Source organism: Polypterus senegalus, chromosome 16 (genome assembly GCF_016835505.1).
Source record: "Polypterus senegalus isolate Bchr_013 chromosome 16, ASM1683550v1, whole genome shotgun sequence".
Classification (NCBI taxonomy): domain Eukaryota; kingdom Metazoa; phylum Chordata; class Cladistia; order Polypteriformes; family Polypteridae; genus Polypterus; species Polypterus senegalus.
This window is the reverse complement of record NC_053169.1, coordinates 103,994,295-104,007,676: the sequence shown is the minus strand read 5'-3', so window position 1 is coordinate 104,007,676 and position 13,382 is coordinate 103,994,295. Positions and strand designations below refer to the sequence as shown.

The 13,382-nt window shown below is 49.4% G+C and overlaps 1 protein-coding gene across 1 annotated transcript in view; it reads left to right on the top strand.

Annotated features, from left to right (window-relative positions):
• Nucleotides 1-13,382, top strand: part of esrrga (estrogen-related receptor gamma a) — a 230,985-nt gene that overhangs the window by 129,368 nt on the left and 88,235 nt on the right. The gene's annotated exons all lie outside the window — the stretch shown is intronic.

Sequence of the window (13,382 nt, the reverse complement as noted above, 5' to 3'; positions counted from 1 at the left end):
TTGTTAGGTTTTTATTTTTATTTTCCGTTCATGTTTCATTCAAACAATTAATTAAAGCAACATAGTGGAACATCTCTGCCATGTTAAAATGTCATTGCTGACTGTGACGTGCAATGACAGCCGTAAAGCTTCGTGGTGCTTATGATGGCAGCACTAAAGTGGGATTTGCCTGCTAACCTGTCCGAACCTTCTTCGACGAGCCTGGGGTGGTCCCTTGGGGTGGTCCTGTGCCGTCTGTGCTAGCGCCACGAGAGCCGCCATTTGAGGTGCTGCGAATTAGCATGAGGCTGAAGGATTGTCATTACTGTACGAGCCCCTGGCTGCTGTTATGCAAAAGAGGACAATCACCATTGCAATTTGATTAGAAAGTGTGTCTGCATACTATTATTACAACATGGTAATGAGCAAAAATCAGGGGCGCCGCAATCACATTAGAGCCACGCAACGGGGACGCTCACAGACCTCTTCTTGCTTTTTTATTTTTTATTATCCGATACTATTAGTAACATTTCTGTGTGTCAGCAAACAAATATTTCTGTTCGGAGAATGAATCTTAATGACCAGTGGAGAGACGTGGGATACGATATGGCGAAAAGTTTCTAAAATGTGCGCAACACGCAAGGCAAAGCAAATGATGGCTCGGGGGCCTTAAAAGGAGCCCCACAGGACGGAGAAACAGGAAGAGGCCTTGGCGGTGGCACATCGTGGGTGGCCTTGGGCTTTATGATTATCACTCGCTGACATTTTTGGCTGTGAGATTTAGTACTGGGCACCGCTGCTGGCTTCTGGAACCTCAAGATGTGTGACGTCATCGTCCTGCCTGTCGGGCCTTTCTCTGCTATGATTTGCAGTCTCCTTCGTTTTGATTTTTTTTACTGGGTTTATATTTGTTGGTAAAATTTGAAACTTACTTGTTTTGGGGATCGAACTCTGCTGTTTGGTTTGTGAGTTACTTCTTCATTGAAGAGCTGGTTTCATGGACATTACCATGTTGGAGAGTTTAGCATGCTTTGTTGTTATGGCAATTTCCCATGATTCTTTCTACTAGTAAAGGAGGGCACCAGTGATGACGTCACGCCGCTCGCCTCTTTATTTTGCGATCCGGGGCTAACGGTCATGTGACTTTCTTTTGAACGCTGTCATTGGTTTGTATTTTGGTTTTGACGATCATTTGATCTTCACGTGATGACCTTGCTTTCTTCTCCCGGTCCTTCCATCATACTTCACACTCATCTTCTTGTTTCTAACTCGTCTCCCAGTGGCTCTGTCCTCCATTGTTTGTCCGTCTGACTTCACTGGTCTCTTCTTCTTTACCTTTTTTACTTCAGTGCAGGGCCGGCGAGTTAAAAGGCCCTGCTGTCCCTCCTCATGTGCTCATCCTGAATGGGCTGGAGTTGACACACTAAATAAACCCACAAACAGCACACATTCAGAATGATAAACTATAATCAATCAATCAATAAATAAATCAATAAATAAATAAATAGATGAATTAATACAATTGATTATAGAAAACAAGGAGTGTCGCTTGTCCACACACTTAAACACCTCAGCAGTTTCAAATGAATGTCAAGGTGCCTGCCTGCCTGCCTGCTCGGTGGAGACGTTCAAAAGACGACGGTTCAAGAGACGACAGTTCAAGTGACCGACATCAAGCCGTAGAGACGGAGCTTCAGGGCGCCTGCGCCATTTTGACACTGTGTGGACTGCAGTTATGGCGGATTTGGAAGTTTTACAATGAAAATCTTTCTTTTTAAAGGCAGCATATGAAGTAGGTGCTTGACATGCTTGACATATCCTGCTTCACTCTTTATGTTTTTATGATTGTTTTTATAATGTGGACCTAAGCAGAGTCTTAACATGTGGAAACGTCCTCTTTGAGGCGGCCTGGCGCGCTCCTCGCTTCCCCGTGTTTGTCAGTCCGTCGGTCGTTAGGACGCGTGGTCAGAATGTAATTACGATGCACTTGCAAGCAGGCAGCTCCAATCCGCAATCCCCGTCACCTCCCTGTCAAGTCACCTCCAAGTAAAGCGTTGGATTCGGATTCAGGTGAGCAGACAGTGATAAAAACGGATCGTCCATTACGACAAGTCATCAGCAGTTGGGCTGAGAGACCTCGGCATGAAAAGAGGCTTTTGGGTTCCTCTTATCCAAAAGCCAACTGGCTGACCAGAAGACAAGGCATGAAAGCTCAAAGACCTCAGCCCTCGCAGTCTCTCCAGTGCTACTTGAGGTTCCCCCATAAAGGACGACTCCTCAGATGTGCCAGCATATGCGGTCCAGCAGCTCCATGATGCCACATCACATCTACTTTTCAAATGGCTGAGGTGGGCGTGTGTCACTCCCCTTCTCCAGTCACTCCACAGTAGATAGATAGATAGATAGATAGATAGATAGATAGATAGATAGATAGATAGATAGATAGATAGATAGATAGATAGATAGATAGATAGATAGATAGATAGATACTTTATTAAATTCCCATACTCCAGCAGCAGCAGCATACTGATAAAACTCAATATTAAATTAAAGAGTGATAACAATGAAGGTATAACAGACAGACAATAACTTTATATAATGTTAACGTTTACCTCCCCAGGGTGGAACTGAAGAGTCGCATAGTGTGGGGTCTCCTCAGTCTGTCAGTCTGTCGCTGAAGCTGCTCCTCTGTCTGGAGATGATCCTGTTCAGTGGATTCTCCATGATTGACAGGAGTTTGCTCAGCGCCCGTTGCTCTGCCATGGATGTCAAACTGTCCTGCTCCGTGCCTACAATAGAGCTTGCCTTCCTCACCCGTTTGTCCCTCGTCTTTATGCTGCCTCCCCAGCACACCACGGCGTAGAAGAGGGCGCTCGCCACAAGCGTCTGGTAGAACATCTGCAGCATCTTATTGCAGGATGCCAGCCTTCTAATGAAGTATAGTCGGCTCTGTCCTTTCTTACACAGCACATCAGTGTTGGCAGTCCAGTCCAGTTTGTCATCCAGCTGCACTCCCAGGTATTTAAAGGTCTGCACCCTCTGCACTGTCACCTCTGATGATCACGGGGTCCATGAGGGGCCTGGGCCTCCTAAAATGGCCGCTTACTTCCAAGCTCTTCAGTATGTTCACTTGTTCTGGTCAAGTCCTGTAACTAAGTCATGTGTCAAAAAGACCCTAACTGTTGTGTGGACCTCCCATGAAAGTCACGTTGCATAAACTGCTAAATGAATACATGGAAATGGAGAGCCAGTGGTCCGTGGTTCACCTGCCTGGTGTGCAGGCCTAATGCCCTCAGCAGGTAGCGCCAGGGCCACGGTGGATGATGACGGACCTCAGGTGTCTCCCTGCCCAGGAGGCTACACTGAGGTGACAGTGGCTACCTAAAGTGAGAGTCCACCAGACTGTGTCGGTCAAGGCTGACTGTGCCACTTTACCAGAAGGTGACCTTGGCTTATGTTTGATGGGAATACGCACATCAAAGGTGGGCTCACTTGTCACACCGGCCCACAAAAGGTAGAAGACATTAGACAGCTCGAGTTTCGAGTTGCAATGCTTTGAACGGTAATTCTGGAGGCGTCCATGTTTGATTTTTGTAATTTGGATTTTGCGTTACGTAGAAGTCGGTTCCCCTTTTGTTTTGTCATTTTACGTTGTCGTCCTGTACTGAAAGCGCTATGTTGCCATCGTATTTTTAACAGGAGCTCCCGATGCAATGCGTCCCACAAGTCTCTCCGTCTAACGGTATTTCAGCTGGCGCCACGCGTGTTTCTTTGCCCGAGATCACGGATACTTTAGCAGAGACTAAGGCCAGCTTGCTTTGGTGTTCCCGACTCGTTGTTTTGAGACTTTGGCACTGGCTTTCAGTTCTTTAACCCCATGCCACCTCATCTTGTGGTTCATTTGCCAACTGCCTGCCAATTTCCAATCTGTGGCAGAACACCACTAGGCCACATAAACATCTTCAAAAGATTGTATAACAGTGACATGGTGATGCCCTGTGACCTAAATATGGACACCAAGAGACTGGCACGGTGACCTCCGGGTCACACATATCACGTGTGAAAAAGTAAAAGCACCCCATGGAAACTGTTGACTTCTCCATCATATTTGAACAAGCAAACAGTCGAAGCCTACTGATGAAGGTGATCTACCTGAACAGATGGCACACCAAACTGGCATGGTCAATTCACTGTCATCATCTAAATGAACAAAAATGCAGATTTGCAACATGAAAAAAGTAAGTCCACCCCTCCATTTAACGGCGTCCATCAAGTCCGAGTCAGCTGTTCCAGACGAGGTGCCAATGGCGGACTGGAACTTTGACCTGAACTGGCATGGCGAGCGACAGCAGAAGTGAACGCAGACTCTCTGCCAGCGAGCTGTGTGCCCACACCGAGGCCAATGGCACGCGCACATACGCTTATAAAGCCAAATGAAACAAGCAAACAGTTACCTGCTGCCTGGACCGGAGCACTTTGAGCTTTGTCATGGCTGCCAGAGGGCACTCGATGACATCTGAAATAAATCATCGAAGAGCCCAGCAGAAGCGAAGCACGCGCAGCTGCACACGAGCAAATGTATAAAAATACCGAGGCGTTCGGTGCTCCAAAGTGACCCCCAGGCCCGACTCCAGCTGAATTATTAAACATGAATTAGCCGTCGGCCCAGGCGGTGTCAGTTAGCTCGGCAGATTGAAAGGAGATCGTCTGAAGAACGGCGGGCGATGGCGGGGCGGTTTGGGGGGGCCAGCGGCTGTTCACGTAAAGGACATTTTACAGCCTTCAACGGTGGCCTCTCAGGATGGAGGCGCACGAGCGGCGGACGACTTTCATTTCCGAAGCGTACTGTGAACATACGAGTGGAGCGGAGTTCGGTCCCTGCTGAGTTTGTAGCTGCGTGGCTTCATTAATTGTGAGAGCAGAACGTTACTGTGAGGCGTGGAGCCGCCTGCTACAGCGTGGACTCCCTGCTTTTTACTTTCCACAGACTTGCTGCCTCGTTACCCGGCAGATAACGAATGGACGCAGCGAGTCCAGTGCCCCCTCGGACCCCTCGTCTGGGCTCTGACTTTCAGCCGAGGTACCTGTGACCACAACTGACACCTGGCCGATGGCCGATTTGAAAATCTCACCTGACATGGAGGCAAAAACGAGAAAAAGCCAAGTCGGGTGGGATTCTGGGTGGCAGCCTTAAGCCGTGTGGACTTCATTGATAAGGATGGCACTGGCATGGAGGGGCATGATCTTTTGTGACCCTGAGTATGTCACTGTCACCTCACCTGTCTGAGCCCGCTTTGAGAGCCGTTGTGCTGAGAGTGTAAATCACATGTAAGGCGCTATATTTAGTTTGAAGATACTCCATGGTGTGAAAGGCGCTATATACAATGCACTTTGCTGGGTTGTTTTGAAAGGTTGAGTCCAATGGAGAGTCTCTGACTTGGACGGGATGCCGGCCCCGTTTTAGCCACACTGATGCACACACCGACACGCTCCGGAGTCTCGAGTCCAAATCCCAGGCCAATCACGTTCTTCTTCCCAAATCTCGGAGATGGACATGTCAGGTTACTCGGTGGTGTGAGTGAGTCTGCCATCCCCTCCCGACTTGTTCCCTGCTGGTTACGTTACAGTATCAACTGGGAGTGACCGAGAAAGTGGCATCCCTGATTTGCCCTATGAGCTTGTGAAGGGCACTATATTTGCCCCTTGTGTAAATTTCCCCTTGGGATTAATAAAGTATCTATCTATCTATCTATCTATCTATCTATCTATCTATCTATCTATCTATCTAATTTCCCTTGGGATTAATAAATCTATCTATCTATCTATCTATCTATCTATCTATCTAGTCCTGCCAACTACACTATCTATCTATCTATCTATCTATCTATCTATCTATCTATCTATCTATCTATCTATCTATCTATCTATCTATATGACTGATTGATTGACAGAACAGCCCCCTGTGTGTTCTGTTTACTGTAGGGCGCCATATATCATCAAGATAGATTGACTGATAGGTAGGCACCCCATGTGCTTTGTGAAGGGCACTATATAAAATCATTCTGTACTATACCAACCCCAACAACACTGGAGGCCAGTTACGAATCACTGTAGTGGTCTGGCTGCCCCTCTAGGAGAGTTTAAGTGCTGTTACCCTCAACTGGACTAAGCCGGTTTGTGTTACTAATGACTGACTGTCTTAACCCAGCTGAGTAGGCAGTGACACTAACCACTGTGCCACCAGGCTTCTCAACATCTGATTTTGCTTTTCCTAGTAATGTGTCACAGAGTTGGAATTTTGATGATGGTCATTTGATGACATCCAGACTCTTTCTCCTCATAAGCCATGCCAACGTCCCACCTGAGGTTGTCTTTCTTTGTGCCAATGCAGATCTGGCACTTTTATGACTCACTGAATATCACGTTAGAGGTCAGCTTTGCCAATAGGGGGCCACGCTCTGATGCCAGGCGAGCCCTGAGCTGCCCTTTCTGGTCAGTCCGTGTAGTGTTCACTGGATACCCCATGGCTGCCTTGGTGCTGTCCATACAGCAGGGTTGCCCTCACCTCGTTTGCCATCCTTCATATTTACTGTAAGTCACCTGATGGGACATTTCAACAGACGCGTCTTCTGTGATCCTGCTTTGAACCCTGGACTTGGCCCTTTGCCTGTGTGGAGTCTGCACGTTCTCCCTGTGTCTGTTTGGCTTGTCCTCCCAGTTTCAAAACTGCCCCTTGTGGCCCTGTGCTGGCCTAGCATCCCGGACCTGCCTTGCACCCAATGCTGTCCGGCTAGGCCTTGCCTCCAAAACCTGACCGGGACACCAGTGCACTGCCTTCTCCGTTTAGAGCTGAGGGTCTGAGAAGCTTAGCATGGCATGAAAAAAAAGAGCACCCGGGGCACTGGGGGCCCCTCCGCAATGCCGATTTTCAGAAATGCTCTTCAGATGGCTCCGTACCGCCAGTCCAGTTGCTGATGTCGCCGTCATTTAGCTGTGTTTGAAATAAATGAGTGCAATGAGCTGTACACGTAAATAAAGAACGGGCGCAAACCACGGAAAACGGGAGTCGGCGGAAACGCACAGGCACCGGCCGGGCCGAGGAGCCCGAAGAAAATGAAAAAGAAAAGCGCAGCCGCGAATTCGCCTTAGCGTGTCCGGCACGTCAAACAGAAACGCCTGGTGTCTGTGCGACATCGTGCCGATCTGCCGCCGAGCTGAGCCGAAGTCGCCCGAAGCTGCCCGAGTCCAGCAGGCGCAAACCGTTTGTTTAGCGCCGTCTGCCAACGACTTCGGGAGACGAGCCGGCGGAGCGGGCAGCGAAGAACCGTCAGCGCCCTCTGTTGGTCAAAGCTGAATAGCAGGCGAGGAGAGGAGAGGAGAGGACAGCAGCGAGCCGGGCAGGCACGTGTAGCCCCAAGCGTTGTATAGCGCCGTTCGTGTCTGTCTGGGTCCAGGTCATATGATTCATACCTGTCTGTCTGTCCAGTCTGTTTATCTATCGTGAGCCTTTCATTTCCAGTGTGCCTGTCTCCACCATTCCCATGTTTATTATATAGCACCTTTCACTGGCTATCTGTCTAGTCATACATTATGTTATACGGGGGCATGCATGCAGTATCTATCTTTATATTATATAGTCCAGATGTCTGCTTATTATGTTGGGTCCTTTCATTTTTATTTGTATCATACATGGAATTTTTGATATCTGCTTTTCATTTCTATCTCTATTATTTATAGTTGCTTTGAAATCGTTTATTTAGCACCTTTCATTTCTATCTGTGTAGCCTTTCTTTTTAATATAAATTGATGAATAAATGTCTATCAATACCTATTGGAGAGCACCCTTCATATCGGCTTTCTATCTCGGTATCGTATAACGAGCCCTTCATGTCAATCAATCTTATTGGTTATTTAGCAGCTTTCTATTGAAGCTTTGTATTATATAGCGCCTCCCACGTCTAGCCGTCTGTCATTCCTCCTTATATAGCGCCTTTCATGTCAATTGTAATAACTAGAGCAGAGCACAGCACCTTTGACTTCCATTTTTTATGTTTAATTTGTCATTTCAGTGCCCTTCATATCCGCAGTTTTCGTCTGTCTATTGTTATATAGCTCCTTTTGTGTAATGTCTGCTGCAGAGCCCCTTTTTCTTTCTGTATCTTATGTGGGGTCTTGTCATTTTATCGATATCCTATAGGGATCCTCTCATATAGCGCCTTTCACGTCCTCTTTCTTGTGCCTTCGGGGTCTGCCTGCCTAGCAGCTTGAACGTCGCAGTTTTCCGCTGAGGTCTGGCGTTATATAACGCCTTTCAAACCGATTCTCCTGCAGGGCCTTCCGCCTCTTGTAGCTTGACGTCTGTCACCTCCTCCTGTGTCACATATAGTGCCTGTCCCGTGCCATTTGCCTTCGGGCCCCCTGCAATCCTATTTCCAAACGGAGAGCCGGCGGTTCCTTCGGCGTGCAGGTCTGACAACTCTCATCAAGCAGATCACTTAAGACAAAATTACGGCATTAACTAGCTGACAACAAACAAGTCAGTTTTGATCTCGGCGTGAGCAGGATGAGAGCAGCGGGCTCTCGGCGGGGTCGTTAGAGGAGGCACATTGTGCTCTTGTGTACGCATACACAGCACACTCCCCACTGTGCTTGTTGCCAAACAGCCACCCGCCCGCCTGCCTGCGTGCCCGCCCGCGCGCCGCCGCTCGCTCGCTCGCTCGCTCACCGACTCGCTGGCTGACTGACTGACTGATTGACGGACGGACGGACGGACGGACGGACTCGCTCGCTCGCTCGCTCATTCGGTGCAATCGCTTCACGTTGAGGGTGGATTGAGCGCGGCTGGCGACAGTTCGGGCAGGTGTCGGGGTCCGTTCTCTTGTGCGCTTCTCGGGATTTCTGGGACTGTTAGATTAAGGGCCGGGGGGTTCTCTCACAGGCCCAGTCCGACCATAACACTGACGGGACGGCGCCCTTGGTGACCCAGAAGATCCCCTCTGAGCGGAGTGACCTGCAAGTTGCAGGCTTTATTAACATTCCGCTTGCTGTTAATGAGGGCGCTTAACAGCGAGCGGCCAGGCAGGCCTACCATTATTTTATTTTTCTTTGCCGGAGTTCACAAAGGCTGATTCTTCCATTTTTGTCCCTGATTCATTTAAAAATGGCCGCTTTTTAGTTAATTGGCTTAGGCCATCCCCGAGTTAAGTAAAAGGAATGAATGGATGTGATTCTAAACTCTGACACGGGCTCAAGGACAGGAGGGCCAGCTCGACCGTCCATCCCTTCGTTCAACAGGAGATGGCCTGGAGTCGCCTCCGCCTCCCCTGCGCTTTCCTTTTCCCTTTCCGGTAGGCGTCCTTCACCCTCCAAGGGGTCCTTCAGACAATTCAGGGGCCCAGGGTGTGGTCAGGAGAGAAGTGACGGCGCCCCCTGTCATCCCGCAGTGGAACTGCTTGCCCTTTTAATGACATGGCCAGATGTGTAACCCTAACGCTTGCCCGCTGGAACGCTGAGTCAGGTGGCAGCACTGCCTGCCCGGACCCTCCTTGCCCAAGTACAGATCCAGACCAGTCAGGTGACTTGCAGGAGCAGGATGCCCGCTCCACTCCAGTGATTCAGCCGTTATGCAGACGCGTGCCCCCCGTCCAGGACTGGCTCCTGCCTCGCACCCGGTGCCTCTGGGTCAGGCTCCACCACGTGCCGATGCGACCGTCGTGTGACTTCTCATGGAGCAAACGGCCGTCTCTCATTCCGGAGGCTCCGCATACTTCAGTCCTCCGTGTTATCCGGGGGCTCCGGCTGTCTAAATAAAGCGGCTGACAGCTCCATTAACGCTCTGAGCCCTGAAGCTCCGCGTTGAAGCGGCCGCTCACTCACCTCGCGTCACGACCTGCTTCTCATCCTAAAAGTGGGACTACAGAGAAAGGCCCAAAGCCAAGGTGGGGCGTACAGAAGAGGCACACGGGTACGAGAAGTCGGCGATGACCTCGGCAGGCCTTCTGACGACGTCTACATCCGCTGGCATCTCTGAGTCAGGCCAGGCCCAAAAGTCCAGTGTGTTGACCGTCCGGGGCTCTGCTGACCGCTGACCCCTCCATGTTGTCAAGTTGTCTCTCTCTTTGTCACCGATTTCTTTTGTGCCAAGGCCGGCGACCATCGAGAGGAGAGAGGAATGTCACGTAAAGAGCAGCGATGTGACCGGTGGGGTGACACGATAATGATACATTTTAATTATATAGCGCCTTTGGTGCCTAAACAATGACGTATGGCTTACTTCTTATTATTTGGCTGAGGCGACTTTCAACATTTCAGATGCAGTCGCTTGCGTTTCTTTTGTTTTCCTGTTGACTCGCTCAGGGCTTGGACCCTCAATCTCTACAAAAGGAGACCCCCGGAATATAACAAAGCACAGAAAGAACTGAAGCGACTGAGGTGCGGGCTCTGGGCTCGGCGATGAGACCCAAACATCGTGAATCTTCAGCGACGTGTGAGTGTGGGACGGAGAGACCCTGGCTATGCTAGCGATTTCCGTAACCTACTTTTCAAAGTTTGTTCTATTTTATAATCCTCACGGAAAGAAGAGAAAAACTCCGAGAGCTCCTGACAAAAAAAAAAGGGGCTGGCGCGGGAAATGTGGACAGAAATGGAGGAGATCCCTCAGAAAAGACAAGCGTGGCACAGCAGGGCACGTGGGCTCAACACACCGGCACCTCTTGGGGTTCACAATCAGAGACCCCCGTGGAGAGGATAAGAATGACTGACTGGGCCGTCGTTTTAATAAAGAGAAGCTGGAGCTGCGCTTGACGTCGGCTCCTGAATTTGCTGTCTTTGATTCTGTCCGTGGTGGGCACTGAACTGCCGCCCCTGAGTGCCCGTGTGCCGCAAACGTGCGGTGTGTGATGGCATGGAGGGGGGCAGACAGGAAGGGCACTATAAGCGTGAAAGGCACTATATACTGGACTGAGAGAGAGGCAACAGGCTGGGAAACTGCATTGTGTTGTATGATGAATAGAAATGAAGTCGTAGACACCTACACAGGGGAGATGTAGATAATGTAGTGAGAAAGGCACTATATAATAGAAAGAGGGAGAAATCCTATACGATAGACAGAGAGACGTGAACTATATCATATATAGCATAATCATTAAGAAACATACCAGGGTAGGCAAGAGGGTTATGATATACAATGTAAAAAAATGGAGAGAAAAAAGTGGAAGACATTAGACAATAGAAAGACCATAGAATAACACAGAAAAAGAAAGAAAAATATGGATATTTGGGAAAGGTTGGAGTAACACTATATGCAGTGTATAAGTGTATACCGTATATATATATATATATATATATATATATATATATATATACTTATATAAAACATGATGCTTCTTGTGGACCACAACACCACTGAAGGTCCTCCTCTCTTTCATTGTCTTCCTCCTCTCCTCCCAGGTGACCTTTGTCCTCCCCCACCCGACTCCTGGTTGAGGCTGGTTTCCTGGTTTCCTTTATGCAGGACCCAGGGTTTTTTCCAATGCCAGGACATTGCATGCAGGAGGCCCTCCCGGGTCAGGCAGAAGTTCCTTCAAGTAAGGACGGCTTCCTCGTAGCTCCTAATGGCGGTAACCATGGAACCCAGCAGGGCTGCCTGACTGGACTACAGTTCCCAGCATGCCCTGCAGGTGGACACATGGAAACACTACTGCCTCCTGTGGTGTTGGGGAGCACATAGTCCTCCATTATAGTGGTCTCCCGGTCAGATGAAAGGCACTGGATATGGAAGGTGGTTTCTACATTCGATAAAGTCCGGACAGACGGACAGACAGAGAGAGAGAGAGTGAGAGAGACAGACAGACAGACAGATGGATGGACAGAGAAAGAGAGAGAAGGGCAGCCAGACTGACTGACGGACAGACAGACAGATGGACGGACAGAGAAAGACATGAACGGATGGACAGATGGACAGAGAGAGACAGGCGGACAGACAGAGAGATGGATGGACAGAGAGAGAGACAGACAGACAGAGGCACACAGACGGACAAATGGATGGACAGAGAGAGAGAGAGATAGACAGACTGACATACGGACAGAGAGAGAGACAGACAGACAGATGAACAGACAGGCAGACAAACAGACAGAGACAAACAGAGAAAGACACGAACGGATGGACAGACGGACAAAGAGAGACAGATGGACAGACAGAGAGACGGATGGACAGACAGCGTAGTCTTTTTCACATCTGTCTTGTAGTGCACTGCTGTATATGAAAAGTGAAAGGCGCTTTATGCCACGTGGAGAGTGAAACGTGCCGCCTGTCTAAGTACCTTAGATTCTCTGGTGGGCTTTGCTGGGCTGCATGGCCTGCTCCTGTCAGAACATTTCTAATTTGGTAGCAGAATGGGACCCCCTGACCTCGACTTGACGTTATGTTGGAGAATCTCGGTGATGAGCTGCTTGGCTTGAATGGCCCGCTCTGACCCCGGGTTTCTGCTGGCCTGTCTGTCTTCCATCTTCATCAGATGCCTACCTGGATATGTACCAAAGGTGCTTTATAATAGAAGGGTGACATAATAAATGACATGAAAGCCACCGTCTAACAGGTTGAGTGATGTATTTTTTTTTATTTCTGCGTGATGCGGTGAGATGTGGTGAGGGAATGAGAAACTAAAGCCAAATTTCCACGAGAGTTTAGAAATGGGCTGTCAGTGAGGCGCTGAAGTCATTGGGGGGGCTGAGTGGGAATCCTTTGCAGTTGGTGCCCGGTGTGGCGTGAGGCTAAAGGTCAGCCCGCCGTTTTGTGAGGTGGCTGGTGGCCTCCTCATTACGTTTAATTGAATTTGACTCGTGCCACTCCGTTTAGACGGGAGTCTTCCTCTTTGTCGGCAGTGGAGGAAATGCCGACGGCTTCCCTTCTTGGTGGGCCGGATGGCTACGGAGGCTCAGGTTGTTCTTTTTTTTTTCTTTGTGGTATTTGTTGTGATGTTGGCGTCCTGCCCCTCGCCCCCCGCGGTGTTAAAAGTTTCTCGGCTAATGAAATCCTAACGAGCCCACGCGTGTATTTAGAAAACGAGCCCAAGTAGGGTTCATGAATTGATCTGATTTTGGAGTTGGAGAGCTGCAGGTCCTGAGGTGGTGGGCTGCCACTCGTTCCCAGGCGCTCTCTCTCTCTCTCTCTCACACACACACTAGCTCGCTGTCTCTCTCTCTCTCTCTCTCTCACTCACTCACTCACTCACTCGCCCTCCCTCCCTCTCTCCCTCCCTCCCCTGTGCTCTCTCTCTCTCTCTCTCTCTCTCTCTCTTTGTCTCTCTCCACCCACTCCACCTGCACAGATCCCCTCACTCGGTGCAGCCAGTGTCCTGTCTGGTGATGATTGGCTAGAAAGCCACCAATCTAGGAAGTGGCTG